The sequence below is a fragment of the Aotus nancymaae genome, unplaced genomic scaffold, assembly GCF_030222135.1.
Source record: "Aotus nancymaae isolate 86718 unplaced genomic scaffold, 86718_ANA_hifiasm-v0.15.2.pri h1tg000022l_1, whole genome shotgun sequence".
Taxonomy (NCBI): domain Eukaryota; kingdom Metazoa; phylum Chordata; class Mammalia; order Primates; family Aotidae; genus Aotus; species Aotus nancymaae.
In genome coordinates, this window is record NW_026988435.1 from 48,353,091 (window position 1) to 48,367,079 (window position 13,989).

The window sequence follows — 13,989 nt, forward strand, 5'->3', positions numbered from 1 at the left end:
AGCTCCCACTGCCCCTCCCCATTGTGCGCCACGGCTACACCCACAGCCACATGGCCAAGGCCTCCGGCTGAGGACACATGCGAGCTTCCAACAAGGGGCAGTGGGGCACCCCGGCCCCTGTGGGGGCACATCCTGGGCATGGGAAATGTGGCTGTTAGTTTCTGGAAGCCTCTGGCCAAGTCTCTATCTAGCCTGGGCACTGGTACCTGGCCCAGGGCCACAGGGTCACACCCTGTCACCTACAATGATTGACCCCAAGTCGCCAGACATCCCTGCACCTCGATGTCCTGTGGACACAGCAGGCTGTATGCCCCCTGCTCCTCAAAGACAGCGGTGGGGCCTGCAACTGTCAGGAACGAGGCAGGAATTGGCTGACTCCAGTGGTTTAGGTAATACTTGCAGTAATTGGAAAATAATTTGACACTCATTAAGCAACCCGGGGTACCCAGGGCTGTGTCAAAGGGGCAGCATCTGAGCCCCTCAGTTGCTGAGTCTGGGAAATGAACAGACAACAGAAATTGCTCACAATGTGCGTGCCTCGCGCTCACAGATGAGCACTGCTCGGTCACGCGCGGTTTTAAACACGCACTGTTGGACGTGGCATTGGACATTTTCCCCCATGGGCTGCGGTCTGTGTATTGTTTTGTGCCAGGCGCACTGGGAATGGCACCGTGGCAGGCCAGGTCTCACTGACGCAGGCTCCGCTGCAAGTGTTTCCGTGCTAAGTGGTGACGTTAAATATTAAAGCTGAAAGAGCCGGTGCCTTATACAAAGGCTGGACTGTAACAAAAGGCTACCAGGAGCTTTGCCTGGGCCTTTTCTGGGCCTGGAAGCTTGACAAAATAAGGAAGAAATTCTTAACAGGACTCATTTAGGATTAAACAAGTTTTACTGAGGATCTGAAGAAACTCCCCAGGCCTCCACAAACAAGCTTTTTTGGAGACTGAAGAAATACCCCAAACTTCCATGACTTAGCAGGAGACCGGATAGGGGTCAGCACCCCGGCACCTGGACTCAGATTCAGTCAGTTGAGCGAGGCTCCAGCGGAAGGTCTTCAGGACTCAGACTGTGGTTATCGACGAGAAGTCAGTCACTTACGTCTTTAGATGGATGCACGCTTGTTCGTAGACACATAGCTTAGAAGGTATATAAGCTCTGGAAAACGTAATTTTGAGTTGGTCTGGCGATAATTTCCAGCCCCTCTCCCTGTAACCAGTTACTGAAATAAAAACTTCCCTCCCAGTTCATCTGCATCTCGTGTTTGGTCTGGAAACTGTACCCGGCAGCTGAGTAGGCAAAAGACCGGATGATGTTTAGCTGGTTTTGGAATCTGGCTTATACCAGCCTTTCGCCCCTTCTCTACGTTCTTAACATTTGAGTTAAGCTTGAACCGTTCCTTGAGTTTGGTACAGTCTACCTGGGAAGCCCCCCGGGACTGACCTCTCCCGCCTGTGAAGCCCCCCGGGCAGAGCACCAATTAAACCTCTTTTTGAAATAAATCACCCAGTTGTGGGTACTTCTTTATAGCAGTGAGATAACGGACTAATATAGATGGTTTCTCAAATCATTAGAGCAAAGTTGGACTTTTTAACAAATGGTGCTGGGGCAACTCAGTAGCTATCTGGAAAAAGTTAAAATGAGTCCCACACTGTGGCATTAGATTGGTATATATCAGTGTTATGATCATGTGAATGGTACGTATCGGTGTTATGATCATGTGAATGGTACGTATCGGTGTTATGATCATGTGAATGGTACGTATCGGTGTTATGATCATGTGAATGGTACGTGTCGGTGTTATGATCATGTGAATGGTATGTATCGGTGTTATGATCATGTGAATGGTACGTATCGGTGTTATGAGGCATGTGAATGATACGTATCGGTGTTACAAGGCATGTGAATGGTACGTATCGGTGTTATGATCATGTGAATGGTACGTATTGGTGTTATGATCATGTGAATGGTACGTATCGGTGTTATGATCATGTGAATGGTACGTATCGGTGTTATGATCATGTGAATGGTACGTGTCGGTGTTATGATCATGTGAATGGTACGTGTCGGTGTTATGATCATGTGAATGGTATGTATCGGTGTTATGATCATGTGAATGGTACGTATCGGTGTTATGAGGCATGTGAATGATACGTATCGGTGTTACAAGGCATGTGAATGGTACGTATCGGTGTTATGATCATGTGAATGGTACGTATTGGTGTTATGATCATGTGAATGGTACGTATCGGTGTTATGAGGCATGTGAATGATACGTATCGGTGTTACAAGGCATGTGAATGGTACGTATCAGTGTTATGATCATGTGAATGGTACGTATCGGTGTTATGATCATGTGAATGGTACGTGTCGGTGTTATGATCATGTGAATGGTACGTATCGGTGTTATGATCATGTGAATGGTACGTGTCGGTGTTATGATCATGTGAATGGTACGTGTCGGTGTTATGAGGCATGTGAATGGTACGTATCGGTGTTATGAGGCATGTGAATGGTACGTGTCGGTGTTATGATCATGTGAATGGTATGTATCGGTGTTATGATCATGTGAATGGTACGTATCGGTGTTATGAGGCATGTGAATGATACGTATCGGTGTTACAAGGCATGTGAATGGTACGTATCAGTGTTATGATCATGTGAATGGTACGTATCGGTGTTATGATCATGTGAATGGTACGTGTCGGTGTTATGATCATGTGAATGGTACGTGTCGGTGTTATGATCATGTGAATGGTATGTATCGGTGTTATGATCATGCGAATGGTACGTATCGGTGTTATGAGGCATGTGAATGATACGTATCGGTGTTACAAGGCATGTGAATGGTACGTATCAGTGTTATGATCATGTGAATGGTACGTATCGGTGTTATGATCATGTGAATGGTACGTGTCGGTGTTATGATCATGTGAATGGTACGTGTCGGTGTTATGATCATGTGAATGGTACGTATCGGTGTTATGAGGCATGTGAATGATACGTATCGGTTTTACAAGGCATGTGAATGGTACGTATCAGTGTTATGATCATGTGAATGGTACGTATCGGTGTTATGATCATGTGAATGGTACGTGTCGGTGTTATGATCATGTGAATGGTACGTGTCGGTGTTATGATCATGTGAATGGTATGTATCGGTGTTATGATCATGTGAATGGTACGTATCGGTGTTATGAGGCATGTGAATGATACGTATCGGTGTTACAAGGCATGTGAATGGTACGTATCGGTGTTATGATCATGTGAATGGTACGTATTGGTGTTATGATCATGTGAATGGTACGTATCGGTGTTATGAGGCATGTGAATGATACGTATCGGTGTTACAAGGCATGTGAATGGTACGTATCAGTGTTATGATCATGTGAATGGTACGTATCGGTGTTATGATCATGTGAATGGTACGTATCGGTGTTATGATCATGTGAATGGTACGTGTCGGTGTTATGATCATGTGAATGGTACGTGTCGGTGTTATGAGGCATGTGAATGGTACGTATCGGTGTTATGAGGCATGTGAATGGTACATGTCGGTGTTATGATCATGTGAATGGTACGTGTCGGTGTTATGATCATGTGAATGGTACGTATCGGTGTTATGATCATGTGAATGGTACGTATCGGTGTTACGAGGCATGTGAATGGTACGTATCGGTGTTATGATCATGTGAATGGTACGTGTCGGTGTTATGATCATGTGAATGGTACGTATCGGTGTTACGAGGCATGTGAATGGTACGTATCGGTGTTATGATCATGTGAATGGTACGTGTCGGTGTTATGATCATGTGAATGGTACGTATCGGTGTTATGATCATGTGAATGGTACGTATCGGTGTTACGAGGCATGTGAATGGTACGTATCGGTGTTATGATCATGTGAATGGTACGTGTCGGTGTTATGATCATGTGAATGGTACGTATCGGTGTTACGAGGCATGTGAATGGTACGTATCGGTGTTATGATCATGTGAATGGTACGTGTCGGTGTTATGATCATGTGAATGGTACGTATCGGTGTTATGATCATGTGAATGGTACGTATCGGTGTTACGAGGCATGTGAATGGTACGTATCGGTGTTATGATCATGTGAATGGTACGTGTCGGTGTTATGATCATGTGAATGGTACGTGTCGGTGTTATGATCATGTGAATGGTACGTGTCGGTGTTATGCATGTGAATGGTATATATTGGTGTTATGATCATGTGAATGGTACAGTTACATGTTGCTGAGGCTGTGCCCTCTCACGTGGCTGATGACTCCGAGCTGGCACAGCCGTGTGGATTCATCTGACGAAACTCTATGTGTGACCAACCGCCTTGTGACCCAGCAACTCCACACTGCGAATTCACACTGAAGAAAAACTCCAACAATATGAAGATTTGTAGGCACAAGGTCATTTGATGCAGCACAATTTGTGGTTGCAAAATGTTGGAAAATTTAAGGGCTCCTACATAGAAGCATGTTGGCTAAGCCAAGGTCCTTCCACAGAGTCCCCTGATGCAGCTGCACAGAGAATGGGACGTCCTCTATGGCCCGAGACGGAGACACTTCAATGTATGCCATTAAGTGAAGAAAGCAAAGTGCAAAGATTGTAGTGTGCCATCCGGGCGCAGGAAAGAGAAATGAGAGTCATAAGCACGTGTCATTTCACTTTGGCAAAAGCAAACACAGAAAAGCTAAATGTGAATTGAGAGTGCCTGGCTGCCTCCAGGAGGTGGTGGGATCTGGGCAGAAAGGATGGGGAGGTGGGAGCGACCACGTGTGAGCACATGCTCTGTGGCTCCACACTTCAGAACGTGTTACCTCCTCCAAAACCATAATCACTAAAGTCAGTGAGGCCAGGGAGAGAAAATGGAATCGACACCTCATTTAATTTCAAATGGAGAATATAAGCATACTGGACGCCAGGGAAGGGGAGGGCAAGATATTTTTTAACAGGCTGGGCACAGTGGCTCACACCTGTAATTCCAGCAGTTTGGGAGGCCAAGGTGGGCAGATCACCTGAGGTCAGGAGTTTGAGACCATCCTGGCTAACATGGTAAAACTCTGTCTTTACTAAAAATACAGAACTTAGCCAGACGTGGTGGCGGGTGCCTGTAGTCCCAGCTACTTGGGAGACTGAGTCAGGAGAATCGCTTGAACCCAGGAGGCAGAGGTTGCGGTGAGCTGAGATCGCACCACTGCACTCCAGCCTGGGCAACAGAGAGAGGCTCTGTCTCAAAAAAAAAAAAGAGAGATTTTGAACAAAGTATTTTTACCACATACTCATAGGCCAAGCATCCCTCAAAATTATAAGCAAATATTATAATTTTATAATTATAATTATAAAATTATATGTTCATATATAATTAATTATATAATTTAAAAATATAAATAACTAAGCTCTGGACAGTAGGTTTGCACACAGGTAGGGATTAGCAACCCTGAAACCGCTTTCTGTGGACTCTAGGATTACACCGTGGCTGGCAGGAGCCGGGTCTCCGCTCTCTGAAAGGCGTTGATGGCGGGAAGGCAGCCGGGCAGACACACAGGTGCACGTCGGTCAGTGTGTTCTGGACTGACTGTGTGCCTCGCACGCTCGTACGTCGAAGCCCTTAGCCCTACTGTGAGTAGGTGTGGAGATGGGACCTGCACGGAGGCTAAATGGGGTCATAAGGGTGGGGCCCTAATTTGACAGGACTGGGGTCCTTCTAAGAGGAGGCGAAGACGCAGAGGTGGTTCTGTCTCTGCAAGTGGACAGAGAAGAGGTCACGTGAAGACGAGAAGGCGGCTGTACGCAAGCCAGGGCGGGAGGCCTCACCAGAAACCAACCTGACAGCACGTTGACCTTGAACTTCTAGCTTCCAGAACTATGAAAAGGTTAGTTTCTGTTCTGCAAGCCACCCACGGGATGGTGTTTCACTACAGCAGCCCCAGTACACAGAGGGGTGACAGACAGATGGGAAGCAACCAGTTAATAACAAAAGTAGGCGGATGATAGACAGATATCACTGTCAACGTTAAATTGTGAGATTCAGAAGACAGGACCAAGCGATGAGCCTGCTGGAGCCCAGAGCTTGAGGGTGGCCACCTGGACCACAGGGTCAAGCTGCCCTAAGCAGAAGCTCCCATCAGCAGCCGCGTCGACTCCCGTCCCCGAGGGCTCCGGGCGCGGCTGTGGAATTCCTGCCGGAACACACAGCCGGATCTGGGGATGAGAAACGGCCCGACAAACCCAGCTCGAGACGCGTTTTACGGAACACGTGGCCCAAACCTCTCAAAAACGTCAAGGCCAGGAAAGGTCAACGATCAAAGGAGCCGAAAGACGTGTGAGAACAACGTTACGAGAGGCCCGCACCGTCCCGGCCTCTGCGAAGAGGAAGTGAGACCGTTCTCACCGTCAGGGGAAGGGGCTTCTCCGGAGACTGGGGGAGACGCCAGGCACAGCCTGGCCGACCTGTGTAGTGGGCTCCGGCAGGCACTGCGTCTCGCTGAGGTCGCTGCTGAAAACAAAGATTGTGGCGGTCCTGACGCCTCCCAGCTGTGCTGCGGCCCTGGCCTAGGGCTCCTCTCACCTCCGGGACGCCCGTGCATCCACAGCCTTGCGGCCAGGCTCCAGCGCCAACCCAGTCCCTGCAGGCCTGGGGGCCTCCCTGTCCCACTAACCCCCTGAGCGACCTCGGACAGGGTCAGGACAGAGAGGGGCGGCAAACCCAGGGACCCCAGCGAAGCCTCACCCGAGTCTCCCAGGCACGTGGGGCCAGCGGGGAGGCCACGGAGTGGGGACAGTGACTGGCTCTGGGCCCCCCGGGACTGTCCTGCACTGGCATCCGTGGGCAGCAGAGGGCGCCCCTGACCATCCCTCCACGGTGCCGTGGGAGCCTCACCAGGATCCCGGGGCATCGGCTGTCGGAAGTGAGTGTCGGTGGGCAGGGAGGAGGCTGGGGGAGCAGGGACTCTGGAAACGTGTCCCACACCCCACATGGACCCCACCCTGCGCAGCCCCAGCCTCCCTCCCAGAGCCCCCAGCAGCAAGGCCGAGGATGGCTCCTGCATCGGGACCCAGCAGGCTGCAGGTTGCTGTGACCTTGGGCCTGGGGTCCCAAAGCCAGGCTGCCTGCTCCAACTCCCCCAGCCACCTCCAGAGCCCACCGCCCTGCTCTGCCAATCCCGGGCCTCCTGACACTGCAGGGCCGCCTCGGACCAGCTCATACCCAGGTTCTGACCCTGGGGTGCAGAGGCTGCTGGCCTGGTGCTGACCTCCTGCACCCTCCTCACCCCGGCACTCACAAGCCCTCAGCCTGCTCTCCTGAGGGCAAAGGGCACCAGCTCCTCCCCTAGCTCTGAAACAACCCTCAGATCCCGATGCTTTTGGGGTCCCGTGTATGGGGAGGGAAGTGGCCTCAGCCCAGGAGCCCCAGACCACGGAGGTCGCCCGGCCGAACCCAAGGGTCTCTGCCTCCCGAGGGTCAGGGCTCCAGAGCTGCACATCTGGGAGGGCCTTGCCCTAGGCCCGCCTGCCTGGCTGTGGCTGGCTCCCGGGACCCCAGACCCGGCCCAGAGCAGGGAGGGCTGCGTCTCACTCCCAGCCTGTCCTAACCCCGGGCTCTCCGGCCACAGCCCTGTAAGGTGGGCTCTGAGGCGTGTGCCCCTGAAGCCCAGAGGCCCTGGACTGAGATGAGGCCCCTTCCCACGGACCGGCCACGTCCCACCGCCCACTCTTTTTGGGGTTTGATTGGCCCAGCGAGTGTTCCTGAGAACCCCAGATGTTACCCAAGCACTTGGCCGCAGGCTCTGTGCCTCCCGTGTGGGAATGATGAAAACCAGATGCCAGGAAGCCGGGCTGGGTGGGCGGCCCCTGGCAGCTGTGCGTGGCGTCCATCTGGACTGGTCTCTGAGCCCTGGGCCTGTGGACCTTGGCCTCAGGGGAGCCCCAACCCTGTCCCCGTCACTCCCTCCTCCAGCTACTGCCGATAGAGTGGGCGCTCTCTTGACAACTTGAGAAAACAGAGCTTCTGGGAGCCCGTGGCCTGGCCTGAGGTCACACAACTAGTGGGTGACAGCTGGGGCCCAGCTTTCCTGGCACATCCAGCCTGGGGTACACCATACAGGATGCCGGCAGCTTCTCCAAGCCATGGTGCGGTCAGGCAGAGAGACAGAGGGTCTGAGTGGCCCCCTGCAGATTCTGTGGTCCTGGGTGGAAACCCTCTGGGTGTTTGAGGAGTGGGGTGACCTGCGACGGAGGCCAGCAGTGTTCGGCTCCCTGCAGAGTGGGCAGGAGCCCCCCCATCTATCCGGGACTCAGCCAGAGTGGGCTGCTGGTCTGTAAGGGATCCTAACCCTTTCTTCCCTACCACCCCAGCCTCATTAAAACTGCTGCGTGCCGGCGGCTGGGCGGGCCACGGAGCCGACGCCAAGGCAGCCTCGATGCTGAGCCCCCTCTACCGGGGAAAGGTCCTAGAAGCCCCTCCGCCCTGCCCCAAGCTGCAAAAGGGAACTGGGAGTCAGCACAGGGCCAGCAGGACCCTCAGCATCAGGCTGGGAAAGGGGCGTGAAGCCCAGTGCTCGGGAGCCCACCCCTCCCCCTACCACTTTTAGGGCCCAGAAGCCATGAAGGGAGCGCAGAGGAAGGGAGGTTCGGGTTCCAGCCCGGGGGGTCTCACACAGGCCCCCGGGTCCGAGCTGAGTCACTCGTGCAGTGACACTGAGGCCCTCCCCAGCCTCGCTGACCTCGCCCAAGGCTCACACTGCTGCTCCCCGCCCGCCACCCCCCATCTCAGGGTCTCCCGCCAGGGTAGGCCGGCGCCGGAAGTGACTCTGGTCAGCAGGAATGCGCTGGCTGCTGGGGTCGCTTCGGGGTGGGCTCTGGGGACCAGGTGCAGCCTCCGCCTGGGGTCCACACCGTCTCCCGCGGGCTCCCCGACTCCACTGAATTCTGAGGAAGAGGCCCTGGGAACGCAGCCAGGCTCCCCCACAGCTCAGACGCTTTCCAGAGTATTCCTGCCAGATGTTCTCTTCCACACAGGCAGAGGCCACGTGAGGTAACGGAAAAGGTTAACCCGTGCTGCCCCGAGGCCTCCCAGCCGCCCTGGGACCTGGGCCGTGGGGGCCGTCCCCGTGGTGTCCACGTCCCGGTGCTGGGCCAGCCTGCTGCGGGAGCCCACGGTGTGCCCCCCCCGGACTAGACTGCGCCAGAGCCGAAATTTCCCTGGACTGGAGGGCGACCCTGTGGGCGGGTGGGGTGCTTTCTGCAGTCTGCAGCCCTTCCTGGTCGGCTCCCTAAATTAGGACCCACCCTCTTCAGGGAAAAGGGATTTGCTCTGGTTTCAAATGCCAGCAAAGGTCCCCAGAAATGTCTCCGCCCCTCTATTCAGGCCCAGCCCTCCCTGGAGGGGGTACTGGACCAGCCCCTGATGGGCACCGGGGGGCACAGGATGGGTAGCGATGCCAGCCTGGGAGAGGGCCCCATTCGTGGGTCCTCCGGAGGCAGTGCCAGCACCCAGCACGGCCTAAGGGAGCCCCCACTCCCATGTTCCCCCGAAGCTGGGCGTCCCTGGGCCCCACACTTTGCCTCCTGGGTCTCAGGTCTCAGGGCAGTGGCCTCTCCACCCAGCGAGGTCCCAGCGTCATCCAGACAGTCTTTGTGTGTGTGTGTGTCTCTTGGAAATGACTGCCCAGAACCAGAGCTTCTTTGAGGGATTCTCACCAGAAAATGAAGCTCAGCTTACAGGCAATGGAACAAAATTAAATCAGGCCAGTGCACGTGGCCCCGGGAAGCACCAGGGGGCCGTTACACGCAACAGGTTTGAGCTGCTGAAGGAGAGGCAGGAGGGCTGGCAGGCACCCCAGGACCCTGTGCCTCCCACCACGGGGTCCACCCTCCCTCTGATACCCAGAGTTTGCGGCTCCCAGCGGTGCTCCCGGAACAAACCTGGGCTCACCGAGCTCCCGTCCCCGAAGCCTTCAGGCCGTGGGACTGTCCCAGACCCGTAATGTACAGAACAGCCCCTGGAGTTTCACCTCGACAATGTGGCCAGGTCTTTCCAGTTGCAGGAAATACGGCCAGAAACCTGTTTTCCTGTCTGCCAGTCTGTGGCTCACACTCTCCCCGGAAGCCTGCCCCCTCCAGACCGGACCAGTAAGAGGCCTCCTCCTGCTGCCTGCCAGGAGGGAGCCTGTCTGCGGCCCGAGGCGTCTTCCCTGGTCCCGACGCTTGCCGGGAGCCCCGCGTGTGACTAAGGCGTCTTCCCTGGTCCCCTACACTTGCCGGGAGCCCCGCGTGTGACTAAGGCGTCTTCCCTGGTCCCCCACGCTTGCCGGGAGCCCCGCGTGTGGCCGAGGCGTCTTTCCTGGTCCCCCACGCTTGCCGGGAGCCCCGCGTGTGGCCGAGGCGTCTTCCCTGGTCCCCTACACTTGCCGGGAGCCCCGCGTGTGGCCGAGGCGCCTTCCCTGCGGCACAGGCTCCTGGGGCACCACTGCCTCCCACCCCGGCCTCTTTTCTGCCTTCTGCCTTCTCATTGGTGACTGTTGAGGCCCATGGTCAATGAGAACCCAGTGGTCACCTGAGGGACATCCTGTGGGGAGAGCCTGACTCAGAGTGACCAGCATTGAGGCGTCGCACCCGTGCTGGACACCAGGACGGGCTGCACCTTCCCCACCTGTGGCCCTGGGACCGGCCCCACCCAAGCGCCGAGAGGATCCAACCGCGGGCCGCCCCCGCCGGCAGACTCATTGACACTCGGCAAACAGGCTGGGGCCAGGCGCCACCCTAAAGGGAGTGCCCAGCGAATACGTGGGCCAGCCAGACCCCCAGGTCCCTCAAAGGGAGGAGGGGATGGAGCTGGGTTCACCTCCCACAAAGGTGGGAGGGGGAGGGGCATGGCCGCCAGTGCCCAGGTCAGGGACAGGAGCTGAGGGCCACGCCCCCCGTCTGCGCTGTGCCCTCCGAGGGGAAGGCGTGCTTGGGTCTGTCCCTGTGCCACGTCCAGCGGCCGTACAGGGCGGCCACCATGGAAACTGCATGTGTAGCCCCTGGAAACAGGGTCCTCTTGGATGAATCATGTTCTAAGTTGGGAGGAAAACTCGCTGGGTAGTGGAAGCAGTGGAAAGAAATAATATTGTCTCTGTTCCGCAGACGCTTGAGGGCTCGGGCCCTCTGTTTCCAGCGAGGCCGCCTTCCGACACCACACCCCGGGAGGAGGCCTGGGAGGGCATTCCGGAAACCCCGCAGCCAGCGGGACGGGGCACAGCAGCCCCGCACCACCCACCCTCTGGGCACAGCTGTCCTGCTCCCTCCCCGAACACACTCAGACTTCTGTGGAAAAAGAGCTTCTGGGGTGGAAAATCCCTGGAGGAGTTTCCTCCGAGCCTTTTCTGGGGGCGGAGGACGGACCTGCAGCCAGGAGCGAGCTGTGGGCCAGCATCGGAGCCGGGAGGCCCTGCCGGGCCAGCGTGGAGAGTGGAGGGCGGGCCCCGAGGCCGGCGGGCCCCCCCATGTCCACCCTGCTGCACGGGCCTCGTGGCCTCCGTGTCTAGAAAGTTTCCCCGGATGGGGCCTGGGGTTTTGGAGCCCGTGGAGAGCGGTTCCTCCACCTCTCGGGTGCCCGGGGTGGGGCAGGGGGGTCACCGAGGCGTCGAGCAGAGCTTGGCCCAGCGGTGGTCGTGGGAGGGGGGGGGACTGGGAGGCCTGGGGAGGAGAAAGTTTTTTTTGAAGTGGGGTGTGGGACCCTGCCCTGGGCTGGGGTTGGGAGCTCTGCGTGGGTGGGAGGGGGCGCAGTTGGTCCAAACAGGGGCGGGAGGGCAGAAGCGGAGCCGGAGGCCAGCAGCCTTGGGATCCCTCCAGCCACCCGTGTGGCACCCACCAGTGCAGCACCCACCCACAGGGCACCCACCAGTGTAACACCGAGGCTCGGATAATTTCCCTTTTACAGTGCTTACTTTGGAAGCACCAGGACTCCCCGAGGGGCACTGGGGGACCCCTCCCCTGAACGCAGGGTCCCAGTGGGGGTGGAGGTGGGGGCGGGGGTGGGAGCGGGGGGCAGGCAGTTTCCCGCCTCCATTTCCCCTCATGCTCCCCCCTCATCCCTTGCCTGTCCAGGTCCTGCCAGCAGAGGAGGGGCGGCTCCACCCACAGGAGTCCTGCTGCTGCCAGAGACCCGGCCATGCCCTGCCAGGGAGGCTGCCCATTCAAGGCCCTCTCCTTCTCCCTCCTCCCACCCCCTCCCTCCTCCCACCTCCCCCCTCTTTCCCCTCTCTCTACCCCACCTCTCCCTCCCCACACCTGGAGACTCAGACCCACCAGGGCTGTGGACGATGGGCAGCGGGGTAAAAACCTGCTCTCCACAGCTGCTTCTGGGACCTCAGACAACGGACCCCACTGGGCCCAGAGTCCCCATTTGCAGAAGGGCCAGCAGGCCTGAGAAAGAGGACACCCAGGTCGCAGAGGAGGGGTTGTGGCCTGCCCCCTTCTCCCCACCTCTGCAGCGTGTTTATCTCCCCCTACACACACAGGTGGGGCTGCAGGGCCCTGTCCAGCCAGACCCTCAGTCCAGCTCTCTGGGAGGCCCCCCAGGGCAGCTTTTTCCCAGCTCTGTGCTCCCTGGGATCCTGAAGCAGGCCGGGCTCCAGAGGGGAGCGCACGGGAGCAGGATCTCCTGCAGGGAGAGCCTGGATGGGGCTGGGGGTGGACATGTGCCAAAGACACCTGGGCAAACTCAGGAAGTGGCGGGGAGAGGAGGGATGAAGAGGGGGCAGGGGAGAGGAATGGGGGAGAGGAGCGAGTGGGGAGAGGAGGGGGGTGGGAGAAGAGGGGAGAGGAGAAAAGAGGGGGGAAGGGGGAAGGGGGAGAAAGGAAGGAGAGGAGAGAGAAGGGAGCTGAGGGGGCGCCCCTGGTGTGGGCAGGGCGGGGGGTGTGGAAATCCACACAATCAGCTCAGCCGGGACTGGGATTCAGGATGTTTTATTTTCATGCTTTCTGTGTTTTTCATATTCTCCCCAAGTCATAGCATCACGTAAACCTGAAAAGATCCCTGATGAAAGTGTGTACAGGGATACAAAGCAGGCCCGGTGGGTCACGCCTGCAATCCCAGCACCTGGGGAGACCAAGGCTGGTGGATCATGAGGTCAGGAGTTCAAGACCAGCCTGGCCAACGTGGTGAAGCCCCGTCTCTACTAAAAATACAGAAATTAGCCGGGTGTGGTGGCGTGCGCCTGTCGTCCCAGCTGCTCAGGAGGCTGAGGCAGGAGAATCGCTTGAACCCGGAAGGTGGAGGTTGCAGTGAGCTGAGATCACCCCACTGCACTCCAGCCTGGGCAACAAGAACAAAATTCCATCCAAAGAAAATGCTCACAGCAGAAACACACAGAAGTACCAGCTCTGAATCCTGCTGGGTAGTGAAAGCAGAAGTTGCTTCACGATTTTAAAAAATGCGCCGTGACGAACATGTATCTTCTTCGTAAGAGGAAAAGTCTAGTTTATTTTGAGCCATGATTACAGAGCTCCCGTGCAGCAGAGGCGCCTCTGGGCCCTGCCTCGGAGAAGTGTGGGGCCCAGGAGCTCGGGGTGCTGCAGCCGGGGTGTGGGTGGCATTGCCACGCCACCTCCACAGCTCACACGCGGCCCTGGTGGAGCGGGCACCCGCAGAGCCGATGGCATTCTGTGAACGGACCCCTGAAAAGCACCTCTGCGAGGCTGCTGGGCCCGTGCGTCTGTCCTGTGTGACGGGGGTCTGCAGTTCCTCCGTTTACAGACCGGGTGTCAGCCACCTATGCTGTCCACCTGCGGAGGGGCCCTCGTGCAGGGAACGCAGGGTTCTGGGGTTCTCGGGGTTCTCCGTGTTTGCTTACACAGTGTTCCTGTTTCTTTTCCCAAATCAGCAAGCACTCCTTGCAGATAAAACAGCTCAGACCGGGGGAGCAGGAGCTCAGAGGCTGCGGCAGCACCTCCAAGCGGGTGGCACACACAGCCTCAGCACCCACGGCCA